This window comes from Ranitomeya imitator, chromosome 2 (assembly GCF_032444005.1).
Source record: "Ranitomeya imitator isolate aRanImi1 chromosome 2, aRanImi1.pri, whole genome shotgun sequence".
Lineage (NCBI taxonomy): Eukaryota > Metazoa > Chordata > Amphibia > Anura > Dendrobatidae > Ranitomeya > Ranitomeya imitator.
This window is the reverse complement of record NC_091283.1, coordinates 309598343-309612847: the sequence shown is the minus strand read 5'-3', so window position 1 is coordinate 309612847 and position 14505 is coordinate 309598343. Positions and strand designations below refer to the sequence as shown.

The window sequence follows — 14505 nt, the reverse complement described above, 5'->3', positions numbered from 1 at the left end:
CCGGAAGGAGAACCCCGACCCCGACAGATTAGCAAGGGGGAGGAACGGCTATGTCGGACCCCGGAGGAGCGGAGGCGGCATCCACAGCTGCAGACTCGGAAGCACTTCCGGATTCCGTGGTAAGCGCAGCCACAAACCCGGTATCACCGCTAGAGGCCGCGGGGCTTACCGCTCCCACAAACCAGCCGGATAGTGCCGCCGCTAAAGCAGCCATAATGCCCTTCTCTATGCCGTATTTACCAGGGGCCGCATGGCTCCCGTGATACTTTGGAGAAGCTCATACGTTAACTGACTTTAAAGAAGGGATTTGTAGCCTGCTCGAGTTTTATCCCTTGACGGTGCCTCAGAAGGTTCATATGATAATCGGCCAACTTTTTGGAGCGGCATTGAGGGAAGTAAAGTCCTGGCCCGCTGCGCACAAGAAAACTGCGCAACAATTATTTGCCACCTTTGACACCCGCACCGCTACGGAAATTAAATTGACGTTCTATGGGTGCAAGCAGCGGCCGCAGGATAGCTTACGGGACTATGCCCTTAATCTGCAGGAGGCGCTGCGGGCCATCAAGCAAAGTGACCCAAGCAGCATGCAAGATGAAGATAGACTCCTGAAAGAGCGGTTCATCGAAGGGCTCCTGTGCAGTAACCAAAGGGCCCAGCTACACTTCCTGGCCATGCAGAATCCAGACCTGATTTTCGCGCAATTCAAAGATAAAGCTATCCAGGCGCTACCGGAGCGGCAGCCCAGCCATGCCACACTTCCCAGGTGGCAAGCCCTCACATACCACGAGGAGGTGGCGCCGGACGCACCTGTCTCCGCCGAGGCCGATGCCCAGATCCTGGACGACGACTCCCCTGCAGGACTGCGCCTCCAGGTACAGGAACTGACCAGGAGCATTGCTGCCCTAGCCCGGACCGTCCAGTCCCTACAGGAGGCCCCCAAGGAGAAGATGCAGCTGGCTTCCAAACCGGAGGATGTCCCCTGGCAACGACCAAGCAGGGTTCCATCGACCAGAGGCAGAGACGACGATCGTTTTCATCAGGATGGACGACCCATCTGCCGCATCTGCCATCAGGTGGGCCATCTTGCAAGGTACTGTCAGTTAAACAAGCAACCCCTGGGGCCAAGGGCCAAACCCCAGGAGTAGAACGCCCAGGCCCGCAAAATTGGAAAGCCAAATACGTCAGGGGGCGTCCTGTTCTCCCCATCGTGATCGACGGTATCCCCATGAACGCTTTGCTGGACACCGGTTCCCAGGTGACAACTATGCCCTACATTCTTTATAGGCGTTATTGGGAGGACACTGACATCACCCGTGCCCCTGATGATGATTTCACCATAATAGCTAGCAATGGTCAGCCACTGCCGCAAGTGGGATATAAAGAGGTCACTATTAAGGTGGGGCAGGTTGAATTGGAGGCCCAAGGAATTGTCATTGTTGATATCGACCGGCGTGAACGTAATCCCATGATGACCATCGGTACTAATGTCATAGAAAATTGTCTTGCACAAGTTATTGTTTTGTTGCAGCAAGTAGCAGAGACAGCTGGTCACAGTGAACAACGTGCCTTACAGAAAGAAATCAGAGCCCTAATGCGGAGACAGCAAGTGGAGCTGACTGGTGGTGAAATTGGCCAGGTCACAGTGAGTGATTCAAACCCCATTGCAATACCCCCCAGGAGTGAAATGTTAATATGGTGTCAGGCAGCCATAGGTCTCTAGGGTAAAGACTATCAGGCCCTGGTAGAACCTGTGTATTCGGAGAATAGGCCTACCCTCCTGACAGCCAGAGGGGTGGTTGACGTCCACAAGGGAAGGGTGCCGGTACGTGTTCTTAACTGCGGGGAGGAGGAAGTCCACCTAACTAAATATGTCACCCTTGCCATGCTGTTTACTGTTAATAATAGTGTGATACAGGCACCCGGGCCCTTGGCTCCGTCCAAGTCGGCGGAGGACAATGGCTCTGCAGAGCAGAGTTCCTTGCAGTCGTTTGGGCCATGACGGAGAGGTTCAAGCACTATCTGGCCTCAGCGAAATTCACCGTCTTCACGGATAATAATCCACATACGCACTTGGACACAGCGAAACTCGGCGCCTTGGAGCAGCGGTGGATGGCCCGGTTGTCTAATTACGATTTTACCATCTAGTACCGGGCGGGGCACAAGAATGCGAATGCCGATGCATTGTCCTGAATGCCTCACCTACCCGAAACGGAGGAAGACCCAGAAGCATTTGAAGAAGTGCTTTCCATCGTCCCAAGGCAACTCAGTGTTCCCATCAGGTGGAGAACAGGCGCAGAAACAAACAGGGCACCCAGTTGAATCCCCTGCCCCACCACGGGTGGACAGAGAACCAGGATGGTGACCCTGCGGTCCGTCGGGTGAAGGAGCTCCTGACGCAGGTAGGTTTGCATCCTGGTCCGGATGATCCACCGGAGACATTACAGTTGTGGAAGGAGAGGGTCAAACTGTTTCTTCACGATGGCAAGCTGTGCCAAAGGAACATCGACCCTCGCACTCACGAATTAGTGTGGCAGATTGTGGTCCCCAGACAAGATGTGCCCATGGTCCTGGGAGCATACCACGATGGGGCAGGACACTTTGGATGGAGAAAGCTGGAGAGGCTACTCTGTGGGAGGTTCTACTGGGTCGGCATGAGGAAGGCCATCGAGAAGTGTCGAGAGTGTGGCCCCTGTAGCCTACGCCGGAAGGATCGTGACAGCCAATGGGCTCCCCTGCAGCCCATAATCACCAAACGGCCGCTCGAGTTGGTCGCGCTGGATGACGTAAAGCTAACACCTAGCCGGTCAGGGTATATCTACGCTCTCACCATTGTGGACCACTATTCCAGATTCCTGGTAGTCATACCAGTCAAAGACCTGACGGCTAGGACGGCTGCCAAAACCTTCCAGCAGTACTTCTGTCGACCCCATGGGTACCCAGAGAAGGTGTTGACCGATCAGGGGCCGGCATTTGAAGCGGAGGTGTTCCAGGAGTTCTGCAATTTGTACGGGTGTAAGAAGATCAGAACCACGCCGTACCATCCACAGACCAATGGGATGTGTGAAAAGATGAATCAAGTGGTGATCGACTTACTGAAAACCTTACCTGTAGAGGAGCAGAACTTGTGGCCTACAAAGTTACCAGACTTGGTGGACATGTACAACCACATTCCGGTGAATTCCACCAACTGCACTCCAACGTACCTGTTGCGAGGAAGGTCTAGCAAGTTACCCGTCGATCTGGACATGGGGGTTCTGACCCCCGAAGATATATCACCAGATGCGGATTGGGATACCAAGAGGCAGCAGAGGTACCGCAAAGTACAGGAATGTGTGGAAAAGAGTCTCACTCAGGCCAGACAGAAGCAAGAGAGGGACTACAACCAGCATGCTCCCGCGGCTCCATTGGCACCTGGTGAGCAAGTACTCAAAAGAAAGAGGAGACTACACAAGCTTGATGATCAATGGGAAGCGGAACCGTATACCATTCTCCCCTCCGACAATACAAAGGTCTGTCTCATCAGTAAGGACGGAGGGGAGACCTCAGCGGCCATATCCAGAGACCACCTGAAAATATGCTCGGATAAGCTGAAAGATGGGGAAACAGATCCCAGGATTTCTCTGCCCGTGGAAGAAGAGAAGATGATACACACTGTTCTTGGCGATTTTCCCCAGTCCTGGACTCAAATAAATCAGGCCATTGTGGTACCTGTTGTGAATTCCGTTCTTGGTTGTAAGTAGTATTTTTGTGAGTTCTGCTCTTGGGCTCCTCCTGTGGTCTTTAGTGGTATTGCTGCTTCTTGGATTTAGCTTCTCAGCTGTTTCCTTTGATTGTCTTTTGGGCTCGGCTATATTAGGCTGGCGTTAGCCCTCAATCAATGCCAGTTGTCAATTGTCTCTGCCTGGAGTCATTGCTCTTTGGACTTTCCTGACACTCTGACCAAGTTCTGCTAAGCTAAGTCCTTCCATGTCCTTTGCAGTTCACTTTTTGTGGACTTGTTGTTTTGTACTGTCTTGTTTTTGCTCATTTGTCCAGTTTATCAGTATGGATCTATTTAGCTAAACTAGAAGCTCTGGGCAGCAGAGTTTGACCTCCACACCTTTAGTTAGTTGTGGAGATTTTTGCATTTCTCTGCGGTGGACTTTTTCTAGTTTTTTCTACTGACCGCACAGAGCTCTTTTCTGTACTTTCCTTTCTAGCTAGAAGTGGCCTCCTGTGCTCAATCTTGTTTCATACTACGTATGTCATTTCCTTCTCCTCTCACAGTCATTACATGTGGGGGGCTGTCTTTCCTTTGGGGATTTTCTCTGAGGCAAGATAGTTTTCCTGCTTCTATCTTCAGGGGTAGTTAGCTCTTAGGCTGTGACGAGTTGCATAGGGAGCGTTAGGAGCAATCCACGGCTGCTTCTAGTTGTGTGTTGAGCTTAGGGTCTGCGGTCAGTATAGATACCACCTGCTCAGAGCTAGTCTCATGTCGCTCCATAATCACCAGACCATAACAGGTACCTGTCCTAACGTTCCGTCAACCGAGACCGCCAGAACTAAATGTGGTGCCAGGGCAGCTGGACCCGCCAGCGCAGCCGACCCCACCAGAAGATGCGATGCCAACGGTCGAACCAGCGGGTCCTCCCTCTGTCATCGGTGAATCTGCCATGCCTACCACTAATAGTGGTAGCACTGAGGACGCAAGTATGCCAGTGCTGCCCAGAATCACTAGAAGTGTAGCTAGAAGACAGTGCACTACACTAGCGATAGCAAGCGTAGCGGGTCCTGTCAGGCCAGTAGCAACCCCTGCGCTGCAGAGGTCCACGTGTTGCACCAAAAATCAGACTCCACTTCGTTATAGACCTTGGCGACATTAGCGATAGTTGTTATTTGGTTGAAAATGCTTGTGTAAATATTTGTGTTATAGGTTAAAAATGGACAATGGTGTGATGGACAGTGAATCACTCCAAAACTTTCACAGGGGCCCCTTTGTTTACCCGGGGTCCCTGCTATTCTTTGGTTACACCTACAGAACTGGGAGTCATGGACTGTGCATGACCAATCTTTTGCAACGTTCAAGCGTCCTTACCTTCCATAACGGAAAGCACTGTTATATTTATTTGTTCATAGTATATATATATATATATATATATATATATATATATATATATATATATATATATATATATAAGAAGAGATCTGGTCGTTGCAGTAACGTCGCTCTGCCACTAAGGGGAGTGATGATACGTCTGATGGCACTGAAGGAGTTCTACTAACCAGGTATCACCAAGCACACACTACACTTCACACTCCAGCCACTAGGGGGAGTAAAAGGCTTATTTATTGGGCCACTCCTCACATTGGTAAAGCTAGGGGTTGGACAGGAAGTTGGGGAGAACGAAGCCTGGGAGAGCTCCAGGGAGGACCTGTCAGAACTGGGAATCTGGCAGGTACCTAGCGAAAGGACAGATCGTTACGGAACCGCGCCTGCACTACCTTGCGGCGGTATCCTAAGAAAGAGACATGAAGCGAAGAATATTGTGGAACAGTTAGAAACGAGATCAGCACAAAGGAGATCCAGTAGGAGTCGTGCCCCGAGAACGGCAACATCTTACTGAGGCGCATAGCCGGTGGCCGGAGCACCGAAGAAGTAACAGTCTCCACGCATTACTTCAAACAGCGGCAGGACAGTTAATTACAGGTTGGCTGTCTACCATACAACACCTAAGAAGGACATAGGGGGCAATCGTGGGAGAGGGGCGACACTAGGGTTCCAGAATAACTCCAGGCCTACCTGTCATAAAGGTGCGTCCTAGCCATAACATACTTGGGGGACGGAGAAGAGAAAGATCTAGAACGAACGAGAACAGAAGTTGTGAGGACTATCCTGAATGCTCAGCAGGGAAGCACTACAACACACAGGCGCTAGTGGGTAGACACTGATTTCCACCTGCAAAGGGAACTCTGGATGTGCCTTCGGACCGGCCGGTCTCAGACAGCCCTGTTGACAGAGCCCTGGATTGAGGATCCTGAAACCTTCAGTAAAAGGTAAAGAAACTGAACCCTGTGTCCTCGTTATTCCTCGCACTACGCACCATCACCCTTTATTGGACGCCCCTTAGCAGGGTCACGGACCGGGTCCAGCCACCATGACAACCTCAGAACTGAGCCAGCAGAGGACCGGTACCGAGTAACCTGTGGCCCCGTGTCTGGGGGCGATCCACATACACGCACGGCTCCGCTCCATACACCTCATACACACCGTACACTACACAGTACACACAGTACATGTCGTATACACACAGCTTCGCGCCGTGCAAACATGGCTTCTGTCCATACACAAACAACTCTGCTCTGTACACACAGTACACGCACGGCTCAGCACCGTACACCCTGTACACACACAGCTCCACTCAACACACCCTGTACACAGGCGGCTTCACTCCATATATCACACATGGCTCTGCTCCGTACACCTCGTACACACACGGCTCCGCTCCGTACACACATGGCTCCGCTCTGAACACCTCATACCCAAACGGCTCTGCTCCGTACACCTCGTACACACATGGCTCCACTCCGTACACCTCGTACACACATGGCTCCGCTCCGTACACACGGCTCCGCTCTGTACACCTCGTTCACACATGGCTCCGCTCTGTACACCTCGTACACACATGGCTCTGCTCCATACACACATGGCTCCGCTCTGTACACCTCGTTCACACATGGCTCCGCTCTGTACACCTCATACCCACACGGCTCCGCTCTGTACACCTCGTACACACATGGCTCCGCTCTGTACACCTCGTACACACATGGCTCCGCTCTGTACACCTCGTACACACATGGCTCCGCTCTGTACACCTCGCACACACGGCTCCGCTCTGTACACCTCGTACACACATGGCTCCGCTCTGTACACCTCGTACACACATGACTCCGCTCTGTACACCTCATACACACTGCTCTGCTCCGTACACCCATGGCTCTGCTCCGTACACCTCGTACACACATGGCTCCGCTTCATACACCTCATACACACGGCTCCGCTCCGTACACCCCGTACACACACGGCTCTGCTCCGTACACCTTGTACACACACGGCTCCGCTCTATACACCTCAGCTACATCCACACTGTAAACCCCTCCTGACCCCCACACATAAACTTCCCCTCATCCAGCACCATGACAACCAGCACAGCAGAGTCCTGCATATACTGAGGCCCCTGATCATGTGACCCCTGACTCCTCCCCTCCTGTGACCTCATCACAGGTCCTGTGCGCACAGAACTGCCATATATGTGGTGTGCGGCTCTGCAGGTGAAGGTATGTGGAGATTCCCCATTACTGGCGCATTAATATTAGAAATATATTGCTTGGTCTTCCAGACCTTATCTTGACCTCCACTGTTCCTGGTAACTGCTATTTATTAATTACATTTAGGACTGAGGAAAGGGCAACTTGTAAACACTTTGTCATCTTCTTCTATCCTCCTGCTTTGTGGCCTCCACCATTTTCAGAGCTCGGCAGCTGCTTAGAACCCATGGCTGCTGTTTTTTGGCACAAGGTTAGAGGAGGCTGGGTTTTTACAAAGCTGGGAAATTTGCATCACCTGACCTTTCCTAACAATGATAGCGAACAAGCGATAACCCTAACAGGTTAATTAAGGTGTGAAACCTGGGTCAAAGTTATCTGAGCGCACACCTCTCCAAGCCTGCCCAAACTTTTTCATCACCGTCTTTTCCATTTTGTACTTTTTAAAATGTAAAAAATGCAAATATATATATATACCGTATATACTCGAGTATCAGCCGAGATTTTCAGCCCAAATTTTTGGGCTGAAAGTGCCCCTCTTGGCTTATACTCGAGTCACGATCGGCGGGTGAGGGTGAGAGAGGTCTGTCGCATACTCACCTGCTTCCAGCGCTCCTGGCGCTGTCCCTGCCTGTCCCACGGTATTCTGGTGCCGCAGCTCTTCCCCTGTTCAGCGGTCATGTGGTACCGCTCATTAAAGTTATGAATATGGACTCCACTTCCATAGGGGTGGAGCCGCATATTCATAACTGTAATGAGCGGTGCCAGTGACCGCTGACAGAGGAAGAGGCTGCAGTGCCCAGAGACCATCTGTCCGGGGTAAGGAGCCAGGGACTCGAGGAGCAGGTAAGTATGTCATGTTTATTGCAGCAGCAGCATTATATATGGGGCACAGCTTTATATGGAGCATCTTATGGGGCAATAATGAACGGTACAGAGCATTGTATATGGCACAGCTTTATATGGAGCATCTTACGGGGCAATAACGCTTGTGCAGCATTATAATGGGGCAAGTGACTGTACGGAGCATCTTATCGGGCCATAAAGCTTGTGCAGCACTATATGGGGCAAGTGACTGTATGGATGATCTTATGGGGCCATAACGTTTGTGCAGCATTATATAGGGCAAATATCTCTATGGAGCATCTTATGGGGCCCTTATTACCCTTTATGCAGGATTATATGGGGCATATTTTAATATGAAGCATCTATTAGTTACATAGGTATTAAGGTTGAAGGAAGACTTTAAGTCCATCTAGTTTAACCCATAGCCTAACCTAACATGCCCTAACATGTTGATCCAGAGGAAGGCAAAAAAACCCGTGTGGCAAAGAGTAAGCTCCACATTGGGGAAACAAATTCCTTCCCGACTCCACATACGGCAATCAGACTAATTCCCTGGATCAACGCCCTATTGAGGAATCTAGTGTATATACCCTGTAACATTATACTTTTCCAGAAAGGTATCCAGTCCCCTCTTAAATTTAAGTAACAAATCACTCATTACAACATCATACGGCAGAGAGTTCCATAGTCTCACTGCTCTTACAGTAAAGAATCCGCGTCTATTATTATGCTTAAACCTTCTTTCCTCCAGACGTAGAGGATGCCCCCTTGTCCCTGTCTCAGGTCTATGATTAGAAAGATCATCAGAAAGGTCTTTGTACTGTCCCCTCATGTATTTATACATTGTAATAAGATAACCCCTTAGTCTTCGTTTTTCCAAACTAAATAGCCCCAAGTGTAATAACCTATCTTGGTATTGCAGACCCCCCCAGTCCTCTAATAACCTTGGTCGCTCTTCTCTGCTCCCGCTCTAGTTCAGCTATGTCTTTCTTATACATCGGAGACCAGAACTGTACACAGTATTCTAAGTGTGGTCGAACTAGTGACTTGTGTAGAGGTAAAATTATGTTCTCCTCATGTGCATCTATGCCTCTTTTAATGCATCCCATTATTTTATTTGCCTTTGTAGCAGCTGCCTGACACTGGCCACGGAATATGAGTTTGTCATCCACCCATACACCCAGGCCTTTTTCATTGACGGTTTTGCCCAGAGTTTTAGAATTAAGCACATAGTTATACATCTTATTACTTCTACCCAAGTGCATGACCTTACATTTATCCCCATTAAAGCTCATTTGCCATTTATCAGCCCAAGCTTCTAGTTTACATAAATCATCCTGTAATATAAAATTGACCTCCTCTGTATTGATTACCCTGCAGAGTTTAGTGTCATCTGCAAATATTGAAATTCTACTCTGAATGCCCCCTACAAGGTCATTAATAAATATGTTAAAAATAAGAGGGCCCAATACTGACCCCTGTGATACCCCACTGCTAACCGCTACCCAGTCCGAGTGTGCTCCATTAATAAACACCCTTTGTTTCCTATCCCTGAGCCAGCTCTTAGCCCATTTACACATATTTTCCCCTATCCCCATTATTCTCATTTTATGTATCAACCTTTTGTGTGGCACCGTATCAAAAGCTTTTGAAAAGTCCATATACACTACATCCACTGGGTTCCTTTGGTCCAGTCCGGAACTTACCTCTTCATAGAAGCTGATCAAATTAGTCTGACATGAACGGTCCCTAGTAAACCCGTGCTGATACTGGGTCATGAGGTTATTCCTCTTCAGATACTCCAGTATAGCATCCCTTAGAATGCCCTCCAGGATTTTACCCACAGTAGAGGTTAAGCTTACTGGCCTATAATTTCCGAGTTCAGTTTTTGTCCCCTTTTTGAATATTGGCACCACATTTGCTATACGCCAGTCCTGTGGTACAGACCCTGTTATTATGGAGTCTTTAAAGATTAAAAATAATGGTCTATCAATGACTGTACTTAATTCCTGCAGAACTCGAGGGTGTATCCCATCCGGGCCCGGAGATTTGTCAATTTTAGTGATTTTTAGACGCCGCCGCACTTCCTGCTGGGTTAAGCAGGTGACATTTAATGGGGAATTTATATCACTAGTCATTTTGTCTGGGATTTTCTTGTGTAAAGTCATTTAGCATATTGGCTTTTTCCTCATCCTCATCCACCATTTCACCCAGACTATTTTTAAGGGGGCCAACACTATCATTTTTTAGTTTCTTACTATTTATGTAGTTAAAGAATATTTTGGGATTATTTTTACTCTCTCTGGCAATGAGTCTCTCTGTCTCAATCATTGCTGCCTTGATTTTCTTTTTACAGAATGTATTTAATTTTCTGTATTTATTTAATGCCTCATCACTACCTACTTCCTTTAATTCTCTAAATGCTTTCTTTTTGTCACTTACTGCGCCCCTTACAGCTCTATTTAGCCATATTGGTTTCCTCCTATTTCTAGTATGTTTATTCCCATACGGGATATACTGTACACAGGTCCTATCCAGGATGCTAATAAATGTCTCCCATTTTCTTTGTGTATTTTTGTGTCTCAGGATATCGTCCCAGTTAATTGCACCAAGATCCTCTCTCATCCGTTGGAAATTTGCCCTCCTGAAGTTTAGTGTCCTTGTAACCCCTCTATTACACATCTTTTTAAAGGATACATGAAAACTTATTATTTTGTGATCGCTATTTCCCAAGTAACCCCCAACCTTTATATTTGATATGCGGTCTGGCCTGTTGGTTAATATTCGGTCTATCAGTGCCCCCCTTCTTGTTGGAAAACATTTCAAAAACCTGACCTGCACATCCAAACATAGACTAAAGGCCCCGTCACACATAGCGACGCTTGAGCGATTCCGACAACGATACGACCTGTCAGGGATCGCTCAAGCTTCGCTATGTGGTTGCTGGTGAGATGTCAAACAGTGAGATCTCACCAACGACGCAGCAGCGATGCGGCGACCTGTAGCGACCTGTAGAACGATGCTATTTCATGATGATTCAATGGGACGTCCTGTCAGCGAGGTCGTTGGTAAGGTGTCAAACACAGCGATGTGTGCTACCCAGCGGGACCTCAACGATCAAAAAATGGCCCAGGCCATTGCGACACGACCAGCGATCTCACAGCAGGGGCCTGGTCGCTGCTACGTGTCACACATAGCGAGATCGTTACTGAGATCGCTGTTGCGTCACAAAACTTGTGACTCAGCAGCGATCTCGCTAGCGATCTCGCTGTGTGTGACGGGGGCTTAAGTGTGAACAGGTGCTGAACCTAGAGTCACCAACTCGTATATAGTTAAGTAAATAAGGCAGCACACTGCAGCGCTAGAACATGCAAACTTGAAATACGAAATTTGAACTGCATTACTGCACTAGAAATATGAAAAATGAGAGCGTTTAGCGCATAATAATGGCCAATTTTATGTGTACCTGGTACACATAAAATTGGCCATTTTTATACCCTCCTTCTTGTTGGGTCCTGAACCAGTTGTGAAAGGTAATTGTCTCTCATAGTTGTCAAAAAACGATCCCCAATCTATTTCAGGGTAGTTGAAGTCCCCCATAATAATGACTTCTCCTTGAGTCGCAGCTTCATCTATTTGCTTTACGAGGATATTCTCCATTGCTTCCATTATTTTTGGAGATTTATAACAAACCCCTATCAGTAATTTATTATTTTTCCCCCTCCCCTCATCTCCACCCACAGGGACTCTACATTTTTATTAAATTCCCCTATATTATCACGCAGGATGGGTTTTAAGGACGATTTTACATATAGACACACACCACCCCCTCGCTTATTCGTTCGGTCATTAATGAACAGACTATAGCCCTGCAAATTAACAGCCCAGTCAGGGCTCTCATCCAGCCACGTTTCAGATATCCCCACCATGTCATAATTATGCTCCAACAACATTAGTTCTAATTCGTCCATTTTGTTGGCGAGGCTTCTGGCATTAGTATACATACACTTGATGGTCCTCTCTGTACCTCTATTCTTTCTTAAATTATTAACTGTTCTAACCCCACCCCCCATGCAACCGCCACCCCCAACTTCCTTATTTGTGCCCAGGTCTCTGTCTGCACTATCTTCCCCTCCTATAAATTGAATACCCTCCCCCCAATCCCTAGTTTAACCACTCCTCCAACCTTCTAGCCATTTTCTCCCCCAGCACAGCTGCACCTTCCCCATTGAGGTGCAGCCCGTCCCTAGCGTAGAGCCTGTAGCCAACTGAGAAGTCGGCCCAGTTCTGCAGGAACCCAAACCCCTCCTTCCTACACCAATTCTTGAGCCACTTATTAACCTCCCTAATCTCCCGTTGCCTCTCTGGCGTGGCACATGGTACAGGCAGTATTTCGGAAAATACCACGTTGGTGGTCCTTGCTTGCAGCCTAATTCCCTGAAATCATCTTTAAGGACTTTCCACCTACCTCTAACTTTGTCATTTGTGCCAATGTGCACCATGACCGCTGGGTCCTCACCAGCCCCTCCCAGTAATCTGTCCACCCGATCAGCGATGTGTCAGACTCGAGCGTCAGGTAGCCAGCACACCGTTCGACGATCCCTGTCTTTGTGACAGATTGCCCTATCTGTTCCCCTAATAATTGAGTCCCCCACTACCAGCACCTGTCTGGCCTGCACTGCTCTCCTATTTCCCTCCTTACTGGAGCAGTCACTCCTCCGGCTTTCAGAGGACATGCCTGGCTGCAGCAGTGCTACCCCTGTACTGGCACCCCCTCATCTGCCAACTTGGCAAACTTATTGGGGTGTTCCAGGTCAGGACTAGCCTCCCTGGCACTCTTCCCTCTACGCTGCTTCCTAACTGTCACCCAGCTTGCTACTTCATCATCCTGCAGCTCCATCCTACCATCCCCCCCTCATCTATCCCATTGAGCGTCTGCTCAGTGAGCAGAAGACTCCTCTCCATATTGTCTATGGATCTCAGTGTTGCCAGCTGCACATTTAGATTCAGAATCTGGGTTTCCAAATGCACAACGTGCTCACATCTCGCACAGCAGTATGCACCCTCGATCGGCTGATCAAGGACTGCATACATGTGGCAAGATGTGCACTGGATGGCATTAACAATAGTGGAGCACATTTCCTAATGGGGATTGCACCAGACAGAAAAGTTAAATAATAAAAAAATAAATAAATACAAAGTATTAATAAAAAACAGACAGCAATTCCTCCCTTGGAAACTCCCTGAATCCAAAGTCACTGAATCACAAGTCCCACTTACCGCCGTCCACACTTACGCTCAGGTCACACTCAGCTCGCTCACACTCGCTATGCTGAAGATTTATAGATTTTTTTTTTCTCTAGTTCCCCTTAACAGCAATCCACCTTGCTGTTCAAATTCACTTCCAAAAAGCTGCTGTGAAGCACCTGAAGGGTTAATAAACTTCTTGAATGTAGTTTTGAGCACCTTGAGGGGTGCAGTTTTTAGAATGGGGCCATATAGACTCCTCAAACTGACTTCAAATGTGAGGTGGTCCCTAAAAAAATGGTTTTATAAATTTTGCTGTAAAAATGAGAAATCGCTGGTCAAATTTTAACCCTGATAACTTGCTAGCAAAAAAAATTTTTGTCTTCAAAATTGTGCTGATGTAAAGTAGATGTGTGGGTAATGTTATTTATTAACTATTTTGTGTCACATAACTCTCTCGTTTAACAGAATAAAAATAAAAAATTTGAAAATTGCGAAATTTTCTAAATTTTAGCCAAATTTCCATTTTTTTCACAAATAAATGCAAAAGTTATCGACCTAAATTTACCACTAACATGAAGCCCAATATGCCATGAAAAAAAACAATTTCATAATCGCTAGGATCCGTTGAAGCGTTCCTAAGATATTACCTCATAAAGGGACACTGGTCAGAATTGCAAAAAACGGCCAGGTCATTAAGGTCAAAATAGGCTGGGTCATGAAGGGGTTAAACACATGTGATAATTAGTTTTCCAGGTGTTTCTAATTAAATCCCAGCCCCCCAAGTAAGACATTGCGAAATGCGCGTCGGGGCGCGTGGCTACAGATGGACATCTACAGTACAGACCAAAAGTTTGGACACACCTTCTCATTTAAAGATTTTTCTGTATTTTCATTACTATGAAAATTGTACATTCACACTGAAGGCATCAAAACTATGAATAAACACATGTGGAATTATATACCGTATAAACTCGAGTATAAGCCGAGATTTTCAGCCCAAATTTTTGGGCTGAAAGTGCCCCTCTCGGCTTATACTTGAGTCAAGGTGGGTGGCAGTGTCGGCGGGTGAGGGGGTGAGGGCGCTGAGGTATACTTACCTAGTCCCAG

At 47.9% G+C, this 14505-nt stretch overlaps 1 protein-coding gene across 1 annotated transcript in view; it reads left to right on the top strand.

The window, feature by feature from the left end:
- The first annotated feature begins 7280 nt into the window (after positions 1-7280).
- LOC138663390 (gastrula zinc finger protein XlCGF66.1-like) overlaps positions 7281-14505 on the top strand; it is a 33916-nt gene continuing 26691 nt past the window's right edge. The window contains exon 1 of the mRNA XM_069749567.1: positions 7281-7314. The gene's annotated coding sequence lies outside the window, so the exon portion shown is untranslated. The remainder of the gene's footprint in view (positions 7315-14505) is intronic.